Here is a 24,453-nt window from a genome sequence, read left to right as displayed (position 1 = left end):
TAGATATTTGACAAAGGTGCCAAAGTAATTCAATGGGAAAAGGTGAATGTTATCAACAAATATTCCTGGAACATTTGGATGGTCACGTTCAATAAGCTGATCCTTAACCTGTATGTCATATTATATGTAAAAATTAACTCAAAATGGATATAGAGCTAAATGTAAAAGATAAAAGTAAAATATTTTATTTTAATTTAATTTTTTTATTTCAGCATATTTCAGGGGTACAAATGTTTAGGTTACATATATTGCCTTTACTACACCCGAATCAGAGCTTCAAGCATGAACATCCCCCAGACAGTGCACACCACACCCATTAGGTGTGAAGATACTCACCCCCTCCTCCCACCTGGCCCACACCCGATGAATGTTATTACTGTATGTGCACATAAGTGTTGATCAGTTAATACCAATTTGATGGCGAGTACATGTGGTGCTTGTTTTTACATTCTGGTGATACTTCACTTAGTAGAATGGGTTCCATCTCTGGCCAAGATAATAAAAGAGGTGCTAGATCACCATTGTTTTTTGTGGCTGAGTAGAACTCCATGGTATATATATACCACATTTTATTCATCCACTCATGTATTGATGTGCACTTGTGTTGTTTCTACGTCTTTGCAATTGTGAATTGTGCTGCTATAAACATTCGAGTGCAGATGTCTTTTTTATAGAATGTCTTTCATTCCTTTGGGTAGATGCCCAGTAATGGGATTGCGGGATTAAATGATAGTTCTACTTGTAGCTCTTTGAGGTATCTCCATATTGCTTTCCACAGAGGTTGCACTAGTTTGCAGTCCTACCAGCAGTATATGAGTGTTCCTATCTCTCTGCATCCATGCCAACATTTGTTATCAAAGGAATCAAAGTAGTTACGCATCCGAGGTTAGCTTTGGCATCTCTTTCAGTATTAGGCCAAAATTTGCTTGTTTTTGATCTTGGCCTTTATAATTTCAAATAACTGAAAGGGTACTTCTCTATCGTTACTGGTACCCGTTGATCATGAAAACCTGGGGTCAAAAACTTTTCTTGTAAAAAGCCAGATAGTAATTATTTTAGGCTTTTTGGCCAAGAGGTAAAATCCCTGCTATTATGTAGATACTTATGTAGCCCTTTAGAATGCAAACACAAAAAAATTTAAAGCTATTCTTAGCTGATGGGAAATACAAAACAGAAGATGAGCCAGATTTGGCCCTAGGGCCATTTGCTGACCTCTGCTGTTCCTATCATAATCAATCAGCATAGGAACAATAATAACAAGTCTATTATCTTATCTAATTAGTATATCTTAGTAAAATTAACAACTGACAGAAAGAAATTAGGGTGTAAGTTAAATATTTGAGCATATACTTTCAAGTTTAAGTAAGCATTCTACATGTAAGTTGGGCTGCAATTTTTCTTACGTGCTTTTTAATGCTAAAGTTTAATCTGTCAGTTGAAGTGTAAAGGTGTATTTATTACTGCAAGAATAAAATTATTAATTCATGATGAAAGTAGTTACTGTTGTGTACAGAAACAATTATTAAGGGCTTTAACATTAATCAGTGTAAGACTGGCAATTAGCTAGGTAACATTTCAAAGCATACACAGCTTTTGAATCAAAAATAATAATATTAATATTATAAAATTCAAAGCAGAATACTAGAGATTATATTATATCCTAAATTCAATCCTATGGAATTGTTTGGTTAATTGTTTTGGAATTAGTTAAAAAATCATCTGTAATCTGTATAAACTATATTTATTTTTTATTATTTTTCCAATTATGCTATCAATCTTTCAAGGAAAAATATTCTTTTGAACATCTTCTATCATTCAAAAATGAATTAGAAACAGAAATTCCAGCTCAAATTTTATGAGAAGAAAGACCTCCAAAGTAGCATTAAATGAAAAATTTCATGTTAAGTCATCTTTGATCCAAGAACAGTAAAGAATTTTTTCAAGAGTGTGAAGAAAAATAGTTGTTGAAGAAAAATGAAGTATTTGAAAACAGTTTTGTTCTCATCAATCAAATTTCAAGACCATAGATTTTAAAAGAATGCTATAAGAAGATAATTCATTGTAGCTTTACATGCATAGTGGCCTAAATTCAAAGGACAAGTTGAAATGATTGCAATAGCTACCAACCATTTTTAATAAACATGAAGGATTTTTGAGATCTGTTCAAAGTATGAATTCTAGGTATAATGTTCCATCTAGAAGCTTATTACTGAAAAATTTCTTCCTGAATTGTATTCTGCTGTAAACCTGAAAATTGGTGATTAGTAATTTAGCTAATTTTTTTCTTGTGAATTGCACATTTGAATATGTCAAAACAATAAGAAATCATCTATGAATCTGACAGCTCAGTGGGTAATGATGAATTCGATCTTGCTTCTACATGACTTACTTGCTGAGAGCATTCTTGGTTTCAAACAGCTAGCAACAAAGCGAATTTAACTGAATAAATATTTATAGAAGAGAAAATAAGAAAAGTGTAATGCAATTTCATTGCCACTGAACAAACTTGGTGAAGATTTTGAATGATTTATGGATTATAAGCATAGGATGTTTTATTCCCGTCCTACAGTTGGATGTCGAGAAAGTGATGATAACACCATGTAATGTAAGAGAATTCCAAGCCACAGGCAGAAAGGTCGTGGGTCTCTTTAATCTTTCTTCTTCAGCCAGGGACAAATTATATGATGTATAAGGGACTTAGGAACCCATTTGTCAGGTGCTTAGAGATGTTTAATTACTATTGCTACTATTACAAATTAAAATCCCCCTTGAACTAAAGAAATTTTGCAGATAATGCTGACATAGCAGGGCTTACAACAAATGGTACCTTACAGAGAAAGTAACGTGTTTCCAGAAATCTGTTGAAGTAACCAAATTCAGGTGCTTTGGGAAAGTGAATATGTTTACATATCTGCTGGAAGATCCCTCCATTATTCTACTCTAGGATAGATTCAGAAATTATAGTGAGAGTAATTATAGCAGAAAAGAAAATAGAAATTGACAGATGATTATATCTTGAAAGCCAATTGCTTTGCTCTATTTTCTCATTTCTATAGCCAAGATAAAGAATACATCTTTGCCCTCAAGGGATTTTGTGAGGTAGCAAATATATGAACAAATGTTGGAAATGAAGATGTTAATAATATAAGTGAGGGAGGCAATTTAAAGTTTCCTTCTGAAAATATTTAGACAAGATCTTCAAGCTTCCATTTATAAGATTATGAAAAATTATTGAGTCATCAAAACTAATAAAATCTTCAAGTATAGAAGTCAAAGACGAGATATTAGTTTAGTCATATTCTACTAGAGAGGAAGAAAAAATAACTTGAGGAAAATATTTCTTCAGTAAATAGCACCCTATGTATGGAGAGTGAGACAAAAAATAACAACAACAAAAAACTTTCTTCTCTGCAAATCTCAGTTTAAAATAAATATTCATTTAATATTGTAAATGTGCAATATAATGACTGCAGAAGCAACCTAGAAACCAAAATTGCTGAGAAATTATTGTTCTTGTCCCCTAAATCAAAAAATTAACTTTCAGCTTTCAACATTATTTCACACTAAAATGTTAATATTAAATTAACATTTAATTCAATTAAAAATTGAAGAATCTTTGCAGAAAAGCCTTGACTCAGTTGAATACTGGTTTTTAGTATTTTTTCATGAAGCATTTGACCAAAATTTTTATACAGTTAGTCTCTAGGAAACAAAATCGCTAAAGCTGTACAACATAAATGTATAATACATATTTTCTTAATGAATACTCACAAAACCATGTGAAGAAGATCCTATTATTATTCTCATTTTTTAAATGAGGAAACTGAGTGAGATAAGTTAACTTGCCTAAAGTTACACAGTTGGGTCACAAAGTTGGGTTTCAAACTCTATCAATCCTATTCTAGAGATAGTTTTAGACTTAGAGAATATTTGCAAAAATAGTACAGGGAGTTTCTGCATACCTTTCACCCAGCTTCCCCTTATGTTAACATCTTACATGAGCATTGAACATTTATCAAAACTAAGAAATTAGCTTTGGTACAATGCTATTAACTAAATCACAAAATTTATTCTGATTTCCCCAGATTTTCCACTAATGTCCTTTTGCTGTTCCAAGATCCAGTCCAGGATGCCACAGTGTTTTTAGTTGTCCTATGTCCATGCTCTCCTCCAGTCTGAAGATTTCTCAGTTCTTTGTCTTTCATGATCTTGACAAATTTGAAAAGTCTTGGTCAGTTATTTTGTAGAGTATATTCAATTTGGGATGATTTGATATCTGTGTGATATGATTGAAGAAATGCATTGTTGGGAAGGATGTCACAGAATTGATGTGTCCTTCTTTTCTTTCATGGTATATCATATCAGGAGTTACTTGATGTTGATAGGTATTGCCGTTGACATTACTGCTCACTTGTTTAGGGTAGTATCAGCACATATTCTCCATGGTAAATTTACTATTTTTCCTTTTATAATTGGTAAATATTTTGAAAGAGGTACTTTGAAACTATGTAGCCACCCTGTTTCTGCTTTAAACTCTTATCCACTAATTTTAGTATCCATTGGTGAATATTACTGTAACAGTTACTACGGTGGTGTCATAATAGTGATAATGGTAATTTATTTCCCTCACTCCTTCTGTGTCTATTAAGTAGATATTTTTCTGTAAGAGAAAGTTATATGTCCTTCTCACACATGTATTTATCCAGTTGTTCATTTATATCGGTTGGACTGACAAGTATTTATTTTATTCTTTGGATTATAATTCAATAGTGTCATTCATTATTCTGTTGCTTAAGTTGTTCTAATTTTGGCTATTGGCAGTTAGTTTATGCTGACAATGTGCAAACTGTGCATGGACCTATTCTCTCTCTCTCTTTCTCCACCCCTCTAACCCAAGTGGTTTCAAAGATACCATCCTCTCTTTTCCCCCTCCATCATAGCAAAACTTCTTGAAAGAATTGTCTGTAGTCATTGCCTCCACTTACTCACCTCTGATTCTGACTTCATTATATTCTAGTCTAGTTTCTGACATCACTACTGCACTGAAACTGTTGTTGAACAGATCACCAAACACTTGCATGTTGCTATTCTGGAATACTTTATTCCTTATTTTAATTATCTTCTCAGCAATATTTAACAATGCTGGTAATTAACTCCTTCCTTGAAATGATTCTGTTTAAAAATTTCTTGGCACAATATTCTTTTGGTTCTCTTTTTACTTCTCTGACCATTCCTTTTTTTGACATTATTAGCCACTTCCTCTTCTGGTCAACCCTTGGATGTTGGCGTTCCTTAGGATTTTTTTATGATCCCTCTTCTTGCATTGTATTGGTGATCTCATTCACTCTCATAACCTCACTACCATTTATTTATAAACTGATGATTTTAAAGTGTAAATCTCTCATCAAAACTTTGGATCTTATAGCTGAATGAATACATGTGTTTGGATATTCCATGGTACCACAAAATTAATATGTCTAAACTTATGTTCTTCTTCATTTATATACTCTATATACTCCTATAAATTCCTATACACTCCTATACACATCTATACACTCCTTCTGTTTGCCAGATGAGCGAACAGTACAACCATGCATGCAGTTTTTTAAGTGAGAAGTATGAGTGTTGTTATTTCATACCTCCTCTTTCTCTCCCAGTATTTACTCTGTCATTGTGCTTTGTCATTTTTGCTCTTATCCCTACTGCCACTAATATGGGCTGTAAGCATCTCCTATTTGTACCACTTCAATTGCTGCTTATTGGGTCTCCCTGTCTCTAGTCTGTCTCCTCTAGTCAGCTCTCCACTTTTCAGCCTGGTTAATTCTGTATTTCTGATTGTAGACTCGTGTAAGGATATAACTCACCATGTGCTAGGAAGTATAACTTTTTATTAATTAATTAATCAATTCATTCATGCAATTATCAAACATTTTCTGAATACCTCCTATGGACTAGCCAGTGTGCCAGGCACTGGAGTCTCATGAACAAACAAGGTTTCTGCCCTCGTGGACTTCATGATGCAAATGGCATCTCACCAAAGAGCTCTTTCCTGGACATCTTATATAGAATAGCACTCCACCTCTTTCTGCTTCTCTTGCTCTACTTTCTTGATGAATTGTACCTTAATTTTTTTCATTTGTTTGCTAGCAATCTTCTGCCTCTAAAATATATATACCAAGAGTGATGGAAACTTAAGTCTATTTGTTTATTGCTATCCCCCAAGGCCTAGAACAGTACCTGGTACATGGTAAAGCCTTTACAAATATTTTTGAGAGAAAGAATAAATCCTAGTTTGGGGAAAATAAACCATAGTCAAATTAAAAATCAAAGTTATTATAAATTTCAGATAAGTACTATGAAGCAAATAAACAGAATGTGTCCCATAATAAGGTGAATGAAGAAGTGGCCTACTTTTAGACAGGGAGTTGGAGGGAATCTCTTTTAAGCTGAGCTTTGAACCATGAAAAAGAACCAGCCAGATGAATATTAGGGGATAGAACATTCTAGAAAAGTGAAGCAACTTTTATAAAATTCCTCAAGTTGAAAAGTGCTTGGCATTCTCAAGCAAGAAAAAGAGGCAACGGTTGCTAGAGTGTGGAGCATGATACAAGATGAGGCTGGACATGGGGTGGGAATGTGCTGGAGTTTGAGTTTTATTATAGTCACTGAGTAAACTCGTGGCAACACAACTTCTTAACAGTACATATACAACATGTGATTAAGTATTTGTTTAAATATCTGCCTCTCCTGCCAAAACATCTGTGAAGGCATGAGCACATGTGGGTACTCATACTTTAAGCAATGCCTGGTATATAGCTGGTACTTGAAAAAAGAGATTAATGGTATGAAGGCCTGGAAATCAATCTTATAAACATTAACATTCTCTTTTATCACCAGCTTTAATAAACACTTTGGTAAGGCCTGTTTATATAATCTTAACTATTGCTGTGTTGAACCTGTAAGCATCATTCTCGAAGATCTGATCAAGTAGTCCTTACAAAGTTGAAGACTTATTATCCAGAGGCAGTAAATTTGTATTCTTTATTTGATTGTCTTCCCAAAAGATTAGGATTAGTAGGTGAAAATTTGCTCTTTGGTGATTTATGAATTTCCTTTCACAGGGAGAGTGCAAGCAAAGTCCGATTCACAACTTATCCTTGATTTAATGGAAAAGTGTTTACATTGGGAGGGTTTGAATTACTGAAGAACAGCAATATTCACTGCAAGTCTAAGACCCATGTGTTTCATGCCTATCATCCTAAAAACCTTTGTAATAACTCAAATAATAAATTAAATTAGGTTAATTTGACAAAAAGAAATTTTATCTTGCCTTGGCAGCTCCTAACTTAGTGTTTAACCATGAAACGATATATTTTTGACCTTCAGTTACACTTACTTGTTTTATTTATAGTCAGTAAAAATGCTAATTAACATTTTGTAAATAAAACAAGTATGCAGTAATAATAACAAATTAGGGATGTAGCTGGATGCTAAATAGAAGGCATGGAAATCCATTATTAGACCAAAGCATTTCTTATACTGTAATAGAATCCATCTTAATGTGTCCCATGTGCTCTCCTTGACTTACTTTTGGAAAAGAAGCGTTAAAATTGTACATGCTGTAGTCTTTTGAAGGTTCTTACTAAAATGGAGATATAGATTATGTTACAGATAATGAGTTTCTCATTTTCTGGTGATTTTTTTATAGAAAGAGTTTGCTAAAATTACATGTAGAATAATCAAATTCAGACTCACATTCTGTATGCAAACTGTAGTATTTACCAAAATCACAACATTTGGGACTGTATTTTTTTTTAACTTTCTCTGTCTTAAATATGATAATTGGATAGTTTTTTGTCCCCATCTCTAATCGAGAAACTTAAAACAATTCTGTAGGCAGTTTCATTGTTAGTTTTCCATTGTTAGCTTTTTCTGTCTCCTTTATTGTTGCTCTTCCTTTTTCTTATTCCACGCAAATGTTAGTTTTCTAACTGCATAGAAAATAAGCATGGCATTAATTACAGCCTAATGAGCAGCCCAATTATATAAAAAACAAACTTACTAAAAAATATACTCTGTAGCTTGAATACATCCAAATTTCCCTGTAAAGCAAGCTTATTTAAATATTACTACAAATATATGTTCTTTCCAAGCAAAAACGTCCACAGGGCTGCTGTGGTTTAATTCATTCCTCTGATTTGAGGCACATTAATGTTCATGTGAAATATGCTAGAGCTCAATAGAAATGAATTTCATTAGTATTTAAATACAACAATTAATTTATGTTGTTATTTATTGGCCAATTATATTAGAAATTATAGTGTTTAACAGAGGACAATGAGATTTCCAAGAGCTATAATTTTGCCTGCAGTGGGTAAGAGACATATATAATCAATGCTCACAGCCATAGCATCCACTATGTTTCCCCCACCTTCTTCTAAATATATCTAATCTTATAAATAAGAAATGTCAATGTGCTAAACTACACTTTCTCAAATTTCACATTGGAGTTCCACTGGTTGAGAGTAATTTTTAATCTTCCTACTCACTGCTTTTTTCCATTCCCCTTTTCTGAGCCTATATATGTGATATCACTGAGTTTCTTAAAAGGTCTAGATTTTATTTAAATCTTTTTCAAAGTGAATTTACAAAATATATTGCACTTTTTACTGTGAGGAACTATTATGATAAAAATAAGCATAACTCTGATATTTTCAAATTACAGTTCTTACTCATCACAAATCAAATCTCATTACCTTTAAATGCAACACTGCATTATATATTGATAAAAATCATGTAATAATGACTTCTTAATCATGCTCTGTCTATAGAAATCCTGTTCACTCTGTAAGGTTCTGTGCATATATTAACTCTTCCAAAAATTCTTCCTTGATTTTTCCAGCTAGGAATAACTTCTTTCTCTGTTCAACTTCCATAGCATTATGTCTGGATTTCTCTTATGGCATTTAACCACATTCTGTTTTTTATGATTTCAAATATAAAGTCATAGGAATATGAGTTTCCAACAAAGCAGAAAATAGGGCTAGTTGTGTATTTGGCAATAATGGTCATCATGATAAGTAGTTCATGTCTCTAAGATTCTTAATATTTCAAAATAAGTTTGTTAAAATATAAATGTCTTATTTCATAATAGATTTGTCATTTCCAAGTTATATATTGTTATTTTGAGAGGTAACAGCAGGGAAAATGAGGTAGATTTTATGGGGAGGTTTTCATAGGAAACAGAATCCAGAGTGCAGAGCACTCCTCAGGGAGGGAGGCGGCAGATGACACAGGGTGTGTGTTTGCTGGGGGAGGGCTCCACCACCATCAGGGGCCTCCTGAGAGCTCTTGAGAGCAAGGGGCCCTAAAATAGAGGTGAGAGGTGGGTAAAGAAAGTGACATTGAAGACATTCTAACTGCATTTCACAATTCAGCTCCAAGTGGCCTAAGCAAAGAAGATAATATGCCGAAACATCATGTTGCTAATAAGTGGCAAAGCGGGAGTTTTGACTCAGATATACCAGAGTACAACATTTCGTTGATTAACCGATAGATTCTTCCCCAGTAGCACTCTTCCTCAAAGGACTGCTACTTTAAATTGGCACTGACTTTACAACAAATGAAAAATAAAGAGACATTTGAAATGCTTTTAAATATCCCCATCAGTTTGAAACAGGGCTATTCAAAGGGCCTGGCAAAACTAATTGTTTTTCATTTCACACCAGGATAAAGAATTTCAGCCAGATGGAAATTAACCGCATCACCAAATATCCTATTTTGTACAGCTGACATTTTTTACATAGCAAGGCTTTCTTTATGAAGGAATCAGCGTGTTGATTTACATTCTGGTACAAACCCTTCATCTCGTTGTTACGGACTGGGAGGCATGTTTGAGGACAGGCACTGACCCTGGTTCAAACTTTGAGTGACACTGAATCTCTGGCCCCATCCTTGACTTACTGAACCAGAATCTGAAGGTGATCCATATGTGCATGACATTTTTAAAAGTACTGGTAAAAAGGATATTTTAAGAAGTACTGGTATAGAGAATATTTTAAAATTCACTTTAAAACACATAACGTTTGCATAAACATTAAGCAAAAGCTACCGAAAAAAGATTTGGCGATCTGCTTTGTTTGAGGATATCTAATAAATAATCACACATTAATGATGCTTTAAAATTTAATAGAGTTTCATACACATGAATTCTTTTGATTCTCAAAATGACCCTGTGTTACCATCTTTTACTTGCCCTAAACCATAAGTTAGTAAATTGTACAGTCAGAACTTTCTCTTGGCTTTTTTAGGGCCCATCTTTCCAATTCATTCCTTTGTGATTTTTTTTCCTGTTTTCTCTCTCACTAGGAATGGGAGATATTTACCATAGTAGACATCTAATATAAGTATAAGAGGAAATTATAGATTTTACTATAGGAATTGTCCTGTGAAATATTCATACTACTGTTATTGTCATATTTTGAAACATAGAAATTATATATATTTAATTTGTGAGGCAATCAGTGGAAGTATTATAATACACAAAATTTCAAAGCCTAACCTTCGCACAGGGGATAGAGAAAATATGAGTTCAATTATTTTGCAAATGAACATCTTGCAAAATATAAACAGCCCAAAGCACATTACATCACAATGCTCTAATAAAAAAATAATTAAAACAAGGGAATAACCTGTCATAAGTACCAAAATGTACCCAAGAGTCAATAAAAAGAACATAAATGAGATTTTCCAGAGAGACTTGGGCAATTGCAGGTCATTTTCCTGTATGGTGAATTCTGTAAAAAAGGAAAAAATTGAATGAGTTGGTTTAGGATTTGTAGTGTTGAAGTTCATTTGCTGACATCTGCTCTCATTTCTCATGTTTTTCTCTTTTTAAATTTTATGTTATCTGTTTCTCATTCTCCAAACTGAATGAAAACAAACACTTGCTTTTCAAAAATGTCATTTATTTTTTGGTGCTGGAATTCTGCCTAAGAAGGGTGGATACCAGGATATCAAATGGGCATTTTTTAATTCTTATCATTCATCAAAATATTCAGGTTAAAATCAGAAACCACGTGGAAAAGAATAGAAATCCAAACTATCATAGATGTCCCAAAACCAGAAAGCCTTAACATGAAGCTCTGGCAATCATGTGTTTCTGAGAGCACAACTGATAAGCTGAGAATCTCGCAGGTACTTTTGAGGGTAAATATAATCGGGTTAGCATTGCTGTTCCTTGGTAACTTTAAATACTGTGGAGTTTAGACACACCAGGCACATAAATATAATAAACACAGGTGATATGACCCAGGTGAATGAATTATTAGCATTACTGGGCAAAATGATAGTCATACGTTGTGATTATTTCTTTCTGTGAGTCCTGGATGTTCTGGAACACACCACAAGGCTCAGATAAGTTTTTGGATGGTTGAGTGGTAGCTTTGGATGGGTCAGATTGTTTTCCATGGGTACTACTCTTGTTATCACTGAAGAAGTCCTGAAGCCTGAGAAGTAATAACATTGAGAAATAAAGTTGTATCGAATGACAAAGGCTTTCAGGTTTCCTTGTTTGGTATACTGACGATGAGGTAAGAGTTTCTGGTGAAGAGGCATCCAACAGCTATGTGGAAAGACTGGCAGCTCTGATAGCCAAAACAGTAGAAATGCCTATTGATATCCATTTTGTCTTATGAAATGTGCAAGAAGATATGGTTTAATTATTATTAAACTTTTATACAAAGCCTTGGAAGTAGGTATTATTTTAGAGATAAGGTTTCTGAAGAAAGAGGGATGGAATACTGGTTATGGGTTATGGTACCCACCTATAAATAGCAGAATGAAGATTAAAGCTGCTGGGAGAATGTCTGAGCCTAAGGTTCAATGGGCTCAGGCTGCCCCCACTAATTTAATCTTTTCTCTCTCTTTTCTAGATCTTTGGCCATCTTCTTTGGCTTTCAGAATAGATTTGGGAATGACTGACCAAGGTCAAGGTACAGACTGCAGGGATGGAAGGGAACAAAGCAAATTAACTCCTGCAGAGATTGAACTGAAAGCCTTTGCATGGTTCTTGCTGGGCTCCTCCCTTGTGGTGTCTTATTTAGCACTTTTCAAAGGCCAGTGCCCTGGATGACTGCTCTTTTTTCCTCTCATTCACCTACTCCCACTAGAACAATTGCTGGATTCTAAAGAATCAGTTAATCTTGGGCAATTTTTTCCCTACTATCTATAAAAGTAAAATAGTGGCATTAATTTCCTTTGAGGGTAATGAGGAGAAATGAATTGGAAATTACAAACAAAGTGTGTTCTCTATGGGAAGGATTTGGAGAAAAAAATAGAACAGCTATTCCCTTAAATTTTCTACAGTGATAGCATTTATGTGGTGCAAATGATTGACTCTTATGGCTGCCTCAGAGTACTGTGTGGTGGCTTACATATGTGTTATTTACATAACCAGAATATACTTCTTAATCATTTTTGCCAGACAGGAGGAAGCCAGTAAGTAGTCTCTTGTGTTTAGGTGTGTCATCAACTGGTAAATGTTTAGGCATGTCATCACCTGGCAAATGCTTAGCTAAGCCATCAATTGGTAAATGGGCTGTCATGACTTCTAATCCAGTCTGTCTGCCATTCAATAGTCAATTCGTTGCCCTACCCACCACATCTGTATTACGTGATATTTTTGGCAACACAGTAAAAGTAAGCATGTCTTGTCACTAAGTAGTTTTCTCTCTCACATACATATTTTCATAATTGTACAGAAAGCCAGTCACCTTGCCTTGAGGTTAAAACAAGAAGATGGTCGGATTTGGTTCTTACAAAATGTAAGCTTTAAAATTTAACACTCAAAAAAAGGAAGTGACAAAAGAAAACATACAAAATATTTACAAAAAGTGAAATCAATATTCCCTGTGACGAGTATGATTAGGTTACCCTCAGTGGGAAGTCTGCTTGGTGCAATGTTTCTCAAATAAAATCCGGCAACATGGATCAAGTGCCTTAAAATTGTTCATACTCTTTGAACCAGAAATACAACTTTAGGAATTGGAGAGTGAGGAAAACATGAGATGGGGGGTAAAAGATTGATACATGAAATTGGTTGCTACAATATCATTTGCATCAGACAAAGAAGACAGCTACCCAACATTGCCAAAATAACAGAATAGTTAAACTGTGGTGTAAGTATGAGATGAAATATCATGTGGCCATTACAAACCATATTTTCAGTATATATCAAATGATAGAATGTTCATTTTGTTCAGTTACATTTGAAATTGAAATACAAAATTACATATCAAGTATAGTTCAAATTTTTCATTGACAAAAAGAGAGTGGTGTGTTTATCCCTTGGAAGTCAGACTATGTTTTTTTTTTTCTTTTCTTTTTTGTCCTAGTTAAAACATAATTTAGAAAGAAGATACATGTCCTGTACTGAAAGATTTGATACAGCGACGGAATCAGTGTGAATTTAGGAACTTTATATACTCATTGTGGAGAAACAGAGGGTAACTGCGAACAACTGAAAATCAGAATGACAGGACAAGGTCCTTAAAAAGAAGCTCGATGGGGTCAGGAAATCGGTGTTGAGAGAAAGAAGAAAATTGTGACTCTATTTGATCACAATTTTACTCTCAGATTGGTTCTTTTACCATCTGTATTATTTTCTAGGGCTGCTGTAACACTTTACTACAAACTAGGGCTTAAAACAAGAGACATTTATTTCCTCACAGTTCAGAAGCCCAGAAGCTCAAACTCAAGCTATGATCAGGGTTGGTTCCTTCTGGAGGGACTGAGCTAGAATCTGTTCCATGTCCCTCTTTCCGCGTCTGCTGCTTGCCAGCTATCCCTGGCATTCCCTAGCCTGAAGCTACAACTCCTCAGTCTCTGCCTCTGTGGGCACATGCCTTCTTCCCTATGTGTCTTTTTGTGCATTTTCTTTTCTCAGGATAGCACTCATTGGATTTAGGGTTTATCCTAATCCAGTGTGACCTCATCTTAATTTAAATAATTACATTTGCAAAGACCCTATTTCCAAATAAGGTCACAATCTGAGGTACCAAATAGACATAAATTCTGGGCAGATATTGCTTAACCCACTACACCTTCTCTCTTCCTTTTCCTTTTAATTCTACACAGCTAGGACTGGAGAGAGGGAGTTGAGATGAAAGTTGAACCATTGACAGTGACCAATTTAAAGATGCTCTGTGGAGAAACCTTAAAATGGGAATAAACTAGTTCAGTTTCTTCAGCAAATGAAAAAAGGAGATGTGTTGAAATGTCATGTTGTAGAGGGTTGGGTACAAATTTAAGTCAGTAAGCATTATGCTTAATGTGTCTGTTTATATTGCGCATGGTTATTGTGATCAGATTTGCTCTTTTAGAACATGAGATTTGCTGTATAACTTTTGGTTAGTGACAATTTGTATTGTTGCATTTGGGAGAGACATGGTCTTAAATCTGAGAAAGTATTCCTGTATATGGGGCATAGTTTTCAGTTCTTGATTTCTACCTAAGGAACATTGTTCTAAACAGAGTTTAGGAGTGAGGCAGAACATAAAATTCAGTGTAAACAACGCTGGGTAACAATAACTTTACATCTATGTTTGGTATTTGCAAAAACCGATTTTATAATTGTCTCTGTGATGCATTTACTAACTTTCCTCCCTCTCATTTTGGTAGCTACCATATTCTTCTGCAGTTAGATGTTTGGTGGCTAATAAAGTTAGCTAATTATACAGTGCTACTGAGCCTGCTTTGCTCAAAATCTACTTAGCAATTATTCACTGGAAAATGTTTTTAATTCTGTTTGATGACATTTTTAAATATAACCTCTCTTCTTTTTTCTAACATTGCTGCATAATCCCTTATTAGAAATGCTAATCTCAAAACTTAATAACCAGGCAGCTTTCTGTTATCATAATAACAGCTACTTTAGATGTTTAGACATTATAAATCTAGCCCTAGCATTTCTTAATTCATTACTCAGTGCTGAGACCTCAACATTCAGATGCCATGAGGGGCAGCTGGTAGCTTTCTTGCTGTTGACAGTGCAGCTTGCAGAGTCATGATGTCTGCTATTAAGTATTAGTAGTGAATTATTACTGGGAAAAAAAAAGAATATCTGGTTAGAAAATAATGTGATTATCAGCAAGACACTTCAGTATTTTTATTTTTCTTTAAAACATACATTTGTGAGCAGAATAGAATACAATCACAATAATGTTTTCTAATTTTGTATTTAAGAAATAGAAAAAAATAGTGTTAAAGGTGCAGGAGAGAGCATGGGATGAAGAACACCAGAGAAGTGATTCAGAGTATTTCAGCTAACATTTTTAATGAATTTCCAAAGCTGAGTATGGGCTAAAATGAAAGCGTAGAACCCCTGGGATTCACATACTCAAAGGACGTTTGCACCCACTTGCAGGGCAGGCTCCACTCCACAGACCTCACCATGTGTTCAAAAGAACTGACACAGGAAAAACTATCAGAAATAGGGACAAATTACTGATTAAGTGCTGACAACAGATGAAGCTGGGGAGAAGATTGTCTACGTAAGGACACGAGGGAACTTTTTTGAGGGTGATGAAACATCTTGAATGTTTCATTAGATGGTCACCCAAGCACACCTGCTTGTCAAAGCTTGCATAATTGTACACCAAAAAAGGATGATTTACTGAATGGTAATTTGCATAGTTTATAATATGTAATTTACCTTAAAATATCATTTTTCTTAAAGTTCCATGCAATAGGCAAAAAAGTGTCAATAATTAAAATACCAGAATTAATAAATCCATCTACTCTATGCACTCTAGGATAGTTTTCAATGTTAAAAACATCAAGAAAACACACAAAAATTTAAAAATTCATAATATCCTAATTTTTCCTTATATCTTTAGGAAAGAATTTTTTTCTAGGAATAAGTCATTTTGTTGATCAATAACAAGTATGGCCAAGTATTAACTTGATATGCCTGTGGGATCTCTGGATGTCTTGAGTAAATACAAATAGGCCAGGTCATTTGATTATTTAATTAGCTTAGTTTAATTCTATTTCCCAGTCACTCCTCATGATTCTTAACATAATACATGAGGGGACATTATTAAAACATCCTCTTGATTTTATAGTCTCCTCTTAAATCAGTTATAGGCACTTAACTGACTCTGCCTGATCTATGTGAACTGCTGGTAACAACCATTTTCTTTCTTAGCTAAAATTTCAGTGCCTTGTTACATGAGTGGTTTCTATATATGAAGTGATTTTGTTTCAGATCCTTTTGAAGGCAGAGGAATGGGTGCTAAATTATTCTAATACAGTCGTGTGCTGCATAATGATGTTTCAGTTAGCAACGGACCACATGTAGGAAGGTGGACCCATAAGATTATAATATCCCATTTTTAATGTACCTTTGTTATGCTTAGATGTGTTTAGATACACAGATACTTACCATTTGTTATAATTGCCTACAGTATTCAGTACAGTAACATGATGTACAGACTTGCAGCCTAGGAGCAATAGGCTGTACCACATAGCCTAGGTGTGTAGTGGCTTACACCACCCAGGCTTGTGTGTAAGTACACTCTATTATGTTTGCACAATGATGAAATTGCCTACAGATTCATTTCTCGGAACATATCCTAGTCATTAAGCAATGCATGATTGTATTAGTGAGTCTTTCCATCACATTAATAAAACTCTACATTTCAGAAGATAGAAAACAATACTATAAAATGGGATCTGAAGAAAACAAAAGTAAATTACATTATGTGTTTATAAGTCCAAGATAATGCTAAAAGCTGGTATTATATTTGTAAAGAATATATTTATAAAAAAGAGTATATGTTATACTTAACAGCAGTCATTTATAAGATACAGGAATTTAGTAACTATTATTAGTGCTTCCAGCTAGAGAATCACTAAATGTAATAAATGTTAGCAATATGAAAAAATACAAGAAAGTTTTTACACACATTGGTGTGTGAACACAAATACACTGTTGCTGAAAGATGTTCTAGCAGAATATATTCTAAATCAGTATTAAATTAGCAGGGCATTATGTGTAACAAAAATACTCATTGTTAACTTTGTATTATTGATGATTATTAAATAAATGAGGTCATCATGTAAGATATAAGAGCTCACAAAAGTCTTCTCTAAGTAGCTAGAAATCTTAAAAAAGAAAAAAGGAAAGACAAGAACATCTGGCCTAACTTTTAGAATTCTGCTTCATAACAAGAAGAATGTGATCTTGTCATTGTGTGGGTGTGTGATCTAATTATCAATAATTTGAAACATTCACTAATGAAAAAAATGGTTATTAAACATTGACATAAATCCCTTGATGTTGATAAACTGCTACAATTACTTTTTCAAATGCTATTTTAGGTAAATGAAGGAGTGGACTCTATTTTGAATATGGAAAAAATAATAAGCAAGTCAAGATGTAACATGTGTGATTAGCTACAGATAGGATAATGCTGTGTGTTCTAAGAAGCAATCTCAGGAGGAGAAGGGAGGGAAATATGTAAGGAACAAAAATAGTTGGGAAATTTATGGCATGAGTATATTTAGCATACAATTTCAAATATCCTATATTAAATATCATATTATAATTAATAGTAAATATATAATTTATGATTAAATAGGATCTGATTTAGATAAGAATTGTCAAAAACAGGCTGGTTTCTTTTTGAATGGTTGTTCTTAATGAGATCGAGAATGGTGAATCCTTTTCAGAAGGTTGTTGTCATCAACATCCAGGCAAGATCCTCCTCCAACAAAAAGATTACAACTCACTGAATGGATTGTTAGCATTATTTTTTTTAGCAATAAAGTATTTATTAAATAAGATATGTATGGTTTTTAGACAAAACGCTATTGTACACTTAATAGACGATAGTATAGTGTAAGCATAACTTTTTTACATAAAGAGAAGCCAAGCAATTCATGCTTTATTGTAATATTTGCTTTTTTTTGGTAGTCTGGAACTGAACCTGCAATATCACCAATGTCTGACTGCATTTTCTCATCTTACCTCTAAGAGTTAAAACTATTACTATTTGGAATCCAGTTTGGCACTAAAAGTGTTGAAATAAGCTGAAGAGTAGAATCAACTGCTGTTGCCAGCGTGAAGTGCTTTTATTGGCATTATGCTGACAAGAATAGCAATCAGACAGGAAGGAAGAAATTCCTTTTCTCCTCCTCCTGCTTTTCAATCCCCCTGTGCTCGTGGCATCTATTGGCAGAACCTATTAAGATGGTTAATTAGTAAAAAAAAAAAAAAAAAAAAAAAGTAATTTACAGTGTCCCAAATACAGATATACTGATATATGTTTAACAGTCAAACTCTGAAAGGCTCTTAGTTTTAGAGCTTGCCTATTTTTATGGTGTGCATACTTCCATCATAGTTGATTTCAAGATATCAACATGATGAAACAGTACAAAGATATTATTCAGATACAATATACATATAATTGGTGTAAATTACCTCAAAGTAGGTAATAATAAAGTGTAGTAATTTGGTGACATTTTGAGTTTTCATTTCCTTTACATTTAGCATAATGTGTTTAATATTAAGTTTACATAATTTATTTTTAAAAAAATGACTACTTAATCACCAGCTCTCAAAATTCCTGAAAATTTAACAACTGGCTCTTTTGTGCTGGTATGATTTGGCTCCAGCACACCACTGGATCTGAGCCTACATCACAAAGTGAAGACAGAAGAATAGATTTGGACCAGAGACAAGAGCTTAAAAACAGGTGCAGTTCACTGTTCCAGTTATTCAGCATTCATATACACTTATTTGAACAACTTTATGCTTTTCTCTAACAAGAATCAACTAGCCTTTGCACAAAGAAAGATATATTACTCATCTTCATGCCCCAAAAATTGACACAAAATTTCAACAGTCTGCGTCTCCATCACTTGGCAATGATAATACTCCTCTTATTCCATCACAGCTTGACTTCAATGTATGGGAAGCTAAGGAATGAACTGTAACATTAACAACTCCTAATAATCCTTCTATAACATAATAAGAAAAAAGAGAAAAGTCAATTATTTAATATAGACAAATGTAAATGTTGATAATAAACAAAGACGATATGCATAGTTGTTGCAGTTTTTTTCTGTAGATGTCCATGAAGTTGTAGTCACCATGTATACTTTCTTATTCCATTGGTCATTCCATTTTCCCTTAAGCCAGCATTTTACATGGTTGTAATTCTTTACTTCGTGATTAAATGATTTGGAAAAAACCACTTTTTTCCCCAGTGGCTTTCCATTAAATTTTACGTTGGATATTGAAGTAATAAGCATTTCATAGAATCCCCAGTGTTTCAGACAAAGTCATTGAACAAGAAAATTCTATTTTATCCTTAATAATCAGGAGCAATTATCTCTCCTACCCTCTTCTTTATCTATTGCTTAATTGATATACAGAGACAAAAATGGTCAGGTGACAGTCTCAACTTTGAAATCAATGGAGATGTTTTTACATCTCCCGATAAAAGCTTTTCTCCTCTAAAAATTGAGATGCCAAAGCAATAGCACCCCAAATTTCTGTCTCAGAAATAAAAATTCTCTGAATAGATATTTAGGTGAAATATAGGAAGATTCACTTCTATTTCTTGATTATTATATCTGTGCATTTTGGTCTGAAAGACAAAGCACTAGTGTGCCTGTCATCAGAATAGTGTTCATTGTACCCAACAGGTAAGTTTTTATCACTCACCCACCTTCCACTCTCCCCTCTTTTTGTTTTTTCTAATATCCTTACATCTCTTTTTGTCCATGTGTACCCATAGTTTAGCTACCATTTATTAGTGAGAATGTATGGTGTTTGTTTTTCCATTCCTGAGATATTCACTTAGGATAATGGTCCCCAGTACTATCCAAGTTGTTGCAAAAGACATTATTTCATTGCTTTTTATGGTTGAGTAGTACTCCATATATACACATTTTCTTTATCCAGTCATGAATTGATGGACACTTAGGTTGACTCCATTCTCTTAGGTTAGCTCCTTCAGGGTGATGAGTTTTCTGGTAAGACCAGTGATTTTGTGGGCTTTATCCTTGTTGTACCTCTTTTGCAGTGTAATGGGTACCTTGGTGGTGAAAAGTGTCACATGAGGTGTGTGTGGAATAAGATATTCCATAAGTTCACAGATGGTAACATTGGTAGGGAAAGCATATCCATACCCAAAATGCACTGCTATCCATTGGCCCAGTGAGCAGAAGGCATATACGTAAACATTTTTCTAAGAAGGTAGACCTTCTATGAAGTGCTTTTACCACAAAAGGAAATAAAAAGGGAGAACTAGAAGGAAACTTTGGAAGGTGATGGATCAGTTTATGGCATTAATTGTTTCACATTGTATACTTAATTGAAAACACATCAAGTTGTATCCCGTAAATAGCTACAGCTTTTTATGTCAATCATATCTCAAAGAAGTTGAAATAATTAAAAAAGGTTTCAGGAAGAGGAAATTTCCTTCTTCCCTCCTTCTGGCTTCCAATTTTTCTCTAGTTCTCCCTATTGGCGGGAAGCCAGTTTACAAAGTAATACTGTCATTTGCAGAGTCTAGCCCCGGCAATAGCAAAAGCTGAGTAAAGAGGAGTAGATTTGAATTTGAGACTCTATAGTATACAACCAGAACATGTCACCTCTTAGCTATTCTGCATTTGTATTACACTGGAGTAAAAGCACTCATTTATTTATCACATAGTTACTGAGAACCTACTAGATGTTTGATTTTGTGCTAGATGCTAAGGATAAATTGGTGATCAGAAACAGATGTCTAAGCTCTCATGAAACTTGTGTTATCCTCCTAGACATTAACAAAATAGTCCTACCTTTGGTTATGTATAACAGCAAAATGAAAGGAACATGGATCTGTGGAAAAATATTTAAAAAATAATCTGGAAGTAACTAAATAAGTCTTTGCCTGAGGAAGTGTCAGTTAGCTCAGGGCTAAAAGATTTGTAAGAGTTAACTAGATAAAGTAGAAGGTGACTGTGCTGGGAAACAACTGTTACAGATGGAAGGAACAAGCTGTGCAAAGGCCTTGTGGTGGGAGTGAGTGCAGTACAACCATGAAGACTAGGGGAGCTGAGTGTCTGGGCTGCAGAGGCTTAATGGCAAATCATGAGAGATGAAGCTTGCCAGGAAGGCAGCATTTACATCCAGGGTTTTATAGGATTTGGGTTCGTATGTTATACATGTGAATATTTTGTTGCTTAACAGCACCAAGACCTTTCAGTTTTGACATTTTAAAAATAAATGTTCTACAAGTTTTGCAGGCCTGAGTTGATAAATAGAGATCAGTTAATAAGCAATGCTGGTAAGAGATGAAAGTGACTCTAGGATATTGGCAGTGAAGATAGAAGTGGAGAAATTTTAGATATATTTAGAAAATAAAATCAACAAATATTGTTGACAAGTTGTTTATAAGAGAGATGAAGATGTCACGAATGCCTCTTATGTTCCTGGATTGCATATCTTTATTTATGTGGTACCATTGACTGATTGCAAACAATAGAACAGGATATATTGATATTCCTGGATATATTGAATCATCCAAGTAAAGATATGTAATAAACATATAATTAGAATTTTTTGTGGAAAACACATTTAAAAGCAAATAAATCAAACTACACATATAAACACAATTTTATTTAAAATGATTGATAGAGATGTATGTTCATGGCAGTCAAGTTTTAAAATTTGTTCTTTGTCATTAATCTGTCACTATTATTCTCGTTGACCAATTTCTTTTTACTCCTTTTAACAGCCCCCTTTAAAATTATTAATCTAAGCCAATATTCTCATGCATTTTTGCACTCATTTTTTTTTAGTCGTTAAGTCAAAATGAGGAAGAAATTCAGAGGTCACAGTCATCCAATAAGACTTATTATTCTAAATTAGCAACTAGTCACTTGTGCTAGGTGTCCTCTGTTTGCTTCTCCCTATGTTCAAATTGTTTCCTGTTCTTTTGTACCACTGTGTTCCAAAAGCCTTAAAACCCTGAGCACTGCTTCCTAGACTCCCTCACCATCCATTCTGCCAGTGGAAGGCACCAAGCTGAGGAACGGAGCAGAAGGAAGGAGATGTAGGGATATTTATTTTTCTACTCTCTCCAGTTACAGCAGTGGTTATGTCTCTTCATGATGACAGTTCCTGCTGGGAATCTTTTGTTCTGTATCTCCCATGCTCATTGGACTTCAGTAGCATTCTTTCCTCCCCTTTCCCCTTAAGGCCTAGGAGTGGTAATGAGCTTCTACACTTGCTAGAAGTTGCTACAATCTCCTTTGTTGATTCACCTCTACTAATAGTTTTTTCATCAAAATCAGTTTATTTGATGTTTGAGTGGAATTATTCTGTTTCTTGCTAAGGTACTCAATGGTTCAGCTTTATTTGAGCTGAAGAAGAATATAAAATATTTTCTTTCTCAAGCCATTCCCTTTCCATTATGTCCACCAAGCTCTAAATTAGATCTCAGCAAACTTGCTCTATAAAGAGACAGACTATATTTAAATGTTGTGGGTCATAAAATGATGACACCAGTACTCATGTCTGTCATTGTAGCATGAAAGCTACTGTAGAGAATATGTAAATGAATGAGCATGGCTGTGTTCCAGTTAATCTTTATTTAGAAAAACAGGCCAAATTTGGCCCATTCACCATAGTTTGCCAACTTTTGCTCTAAACCGACTAACATTCAAACAAAAACTTACATAATACATAAATTTATTTACCTTGCAGATATCATTTGCTGAAAGTTATAATATTGATAGCATAGTTTCCAATATTTAATTAAGTACTCAGTTCTGACAAATATGGTTTATGAAGTGCACTGTGTAGGGATAAGAATTAACACAGAAATTACTTCATAGATAATTTAGTAAAACCTCTGATCTAATGAGAAATTATAAGTGAAGTACTTCAAAAAAATTTGATGTACCATACATAAATAAAATATTGTTGATGCTTCTAAGACCCTTGGATTATTACGACCATAAATTAAGTGTATAATATACTAAGTGCATAATGAATTAAAATCAAAGCTTCAGTTATCTAAATGAGAAATATACATTTAATGGAATATTTGCAGCAAGTTTTCAGAACTTGACACCTCAAATTCTTCTGAGTTGACAGTTTCCAACTAAGAATTGTTACTCTGCCCAGGAAATGTAATTTCATTTTAATATTAACTCATAGAAAAAAATTTACAAAGATAAAACATCTACTTATTTTGGTTTCAACCCAAAAGCTAAATTAGCATAGAAGTTTCTATCCTTTGTAATTACCATGCCTCCCTCCCTTAATTTGTCTTCTACCAATATCGCATGTCTTCCAAAAAACTAATCCTACTATTTTCTCTCTTCCTCTCATGTTCATGGTCACATTTTGAAAATATAAATAGTATTGTTATTTAATTAGGAACCACACAAAATAAGAAAAAATCAAAATCGATATTACCAAAGGTCCTCCTGCCACCCAAAATTCTAGCTTTATCACATGGCAGCTTGGAGCAATAACTCACAAAGAGAATTTTCTATATGAAACCTGGTGGAAATATTTTGTAAATGCTAATGATCATGAATAAATGCTTAACTACTCACATATAGAGCAGAGGGAACTATAAATATTACCTTAAATAAAGCAAGATGAGACAGCTTTTAATATTAAGAAATTGGGAACATATGGTCTGTTTGCAAAATCTGGAAATATCCCACTTGAGTCTAGAGAAATAAATGAAAAATAAGAAGCTCAAAAAGCAAGCTTCTCTCTCTGTGATCTTATAAGTTCATAGCATTTTAGTTCATGACATTTTCTTGCCCTCATAGAATTTTAGGCCAATATAGTTAAAACCCTTATTCTAGAAACTATTTTCAACTTGTGAGGGAAAATCATTTTAATAATAATAATAAAAAAAAAACCCCTTAAACTGCTTTTCAAGGATCTGGAAAATTCTATGTGGATAGTTAGTCAAAAGCTGGCATTCAATTTAGTTTAGGAAACATTTTTCTGAACTCTTATTTTTTGGAAGATGTTTATTCATGGCAGCTGCATCTTAAAAATGATGAAACTGAAAGCTCTTGAAGGTTGAGTAAAATGACTAAAGTTGCACAGTAGGTGACAGAGCTGGGATTTGAACTTAATTTTATGACTCCAGTCTACTTCTTGAACGTCCTTTGCAGAATTTATAGTATGGAACAGCTTACTATCTTTAGCCCTAAATTTCTTATCATATCTTTACTTTAAATAGTCTCTTCCTATGCAGAACAGTATGTATGAGCAAATCCAATTATCAGGATAGCATTGGATACTCTATTCATTCTTAAGGTTAATATGTAATCTAATTTTAACAAAATATCAAAAAAGAAATCTTTTTCATGATATGAGGAATTTTGCTCTGGCCTTTTAGGAGAAACTTTTCAGTTTTATACATT

The sequence above is a fragment of the Lemur catta genome, chromosome 4 (genome assembly GCF_020740605.2).
Source record: "Lemur catta isolate mLemCat1 chromosome 4, mLemCat1.pri, whole genome shotgun sequence".
NCBI classification, from domain to species: domain Eukaryota; kingdom Metazoa; phylum Chordata; class Mammalia; order Primates; family Lemuridae; genus Lemur; species Lemur catta.
The sequence above is the reverse complement of the archived record's forward strand: the minus strand, read 5'-3'. Positions refer to the sequence as shown.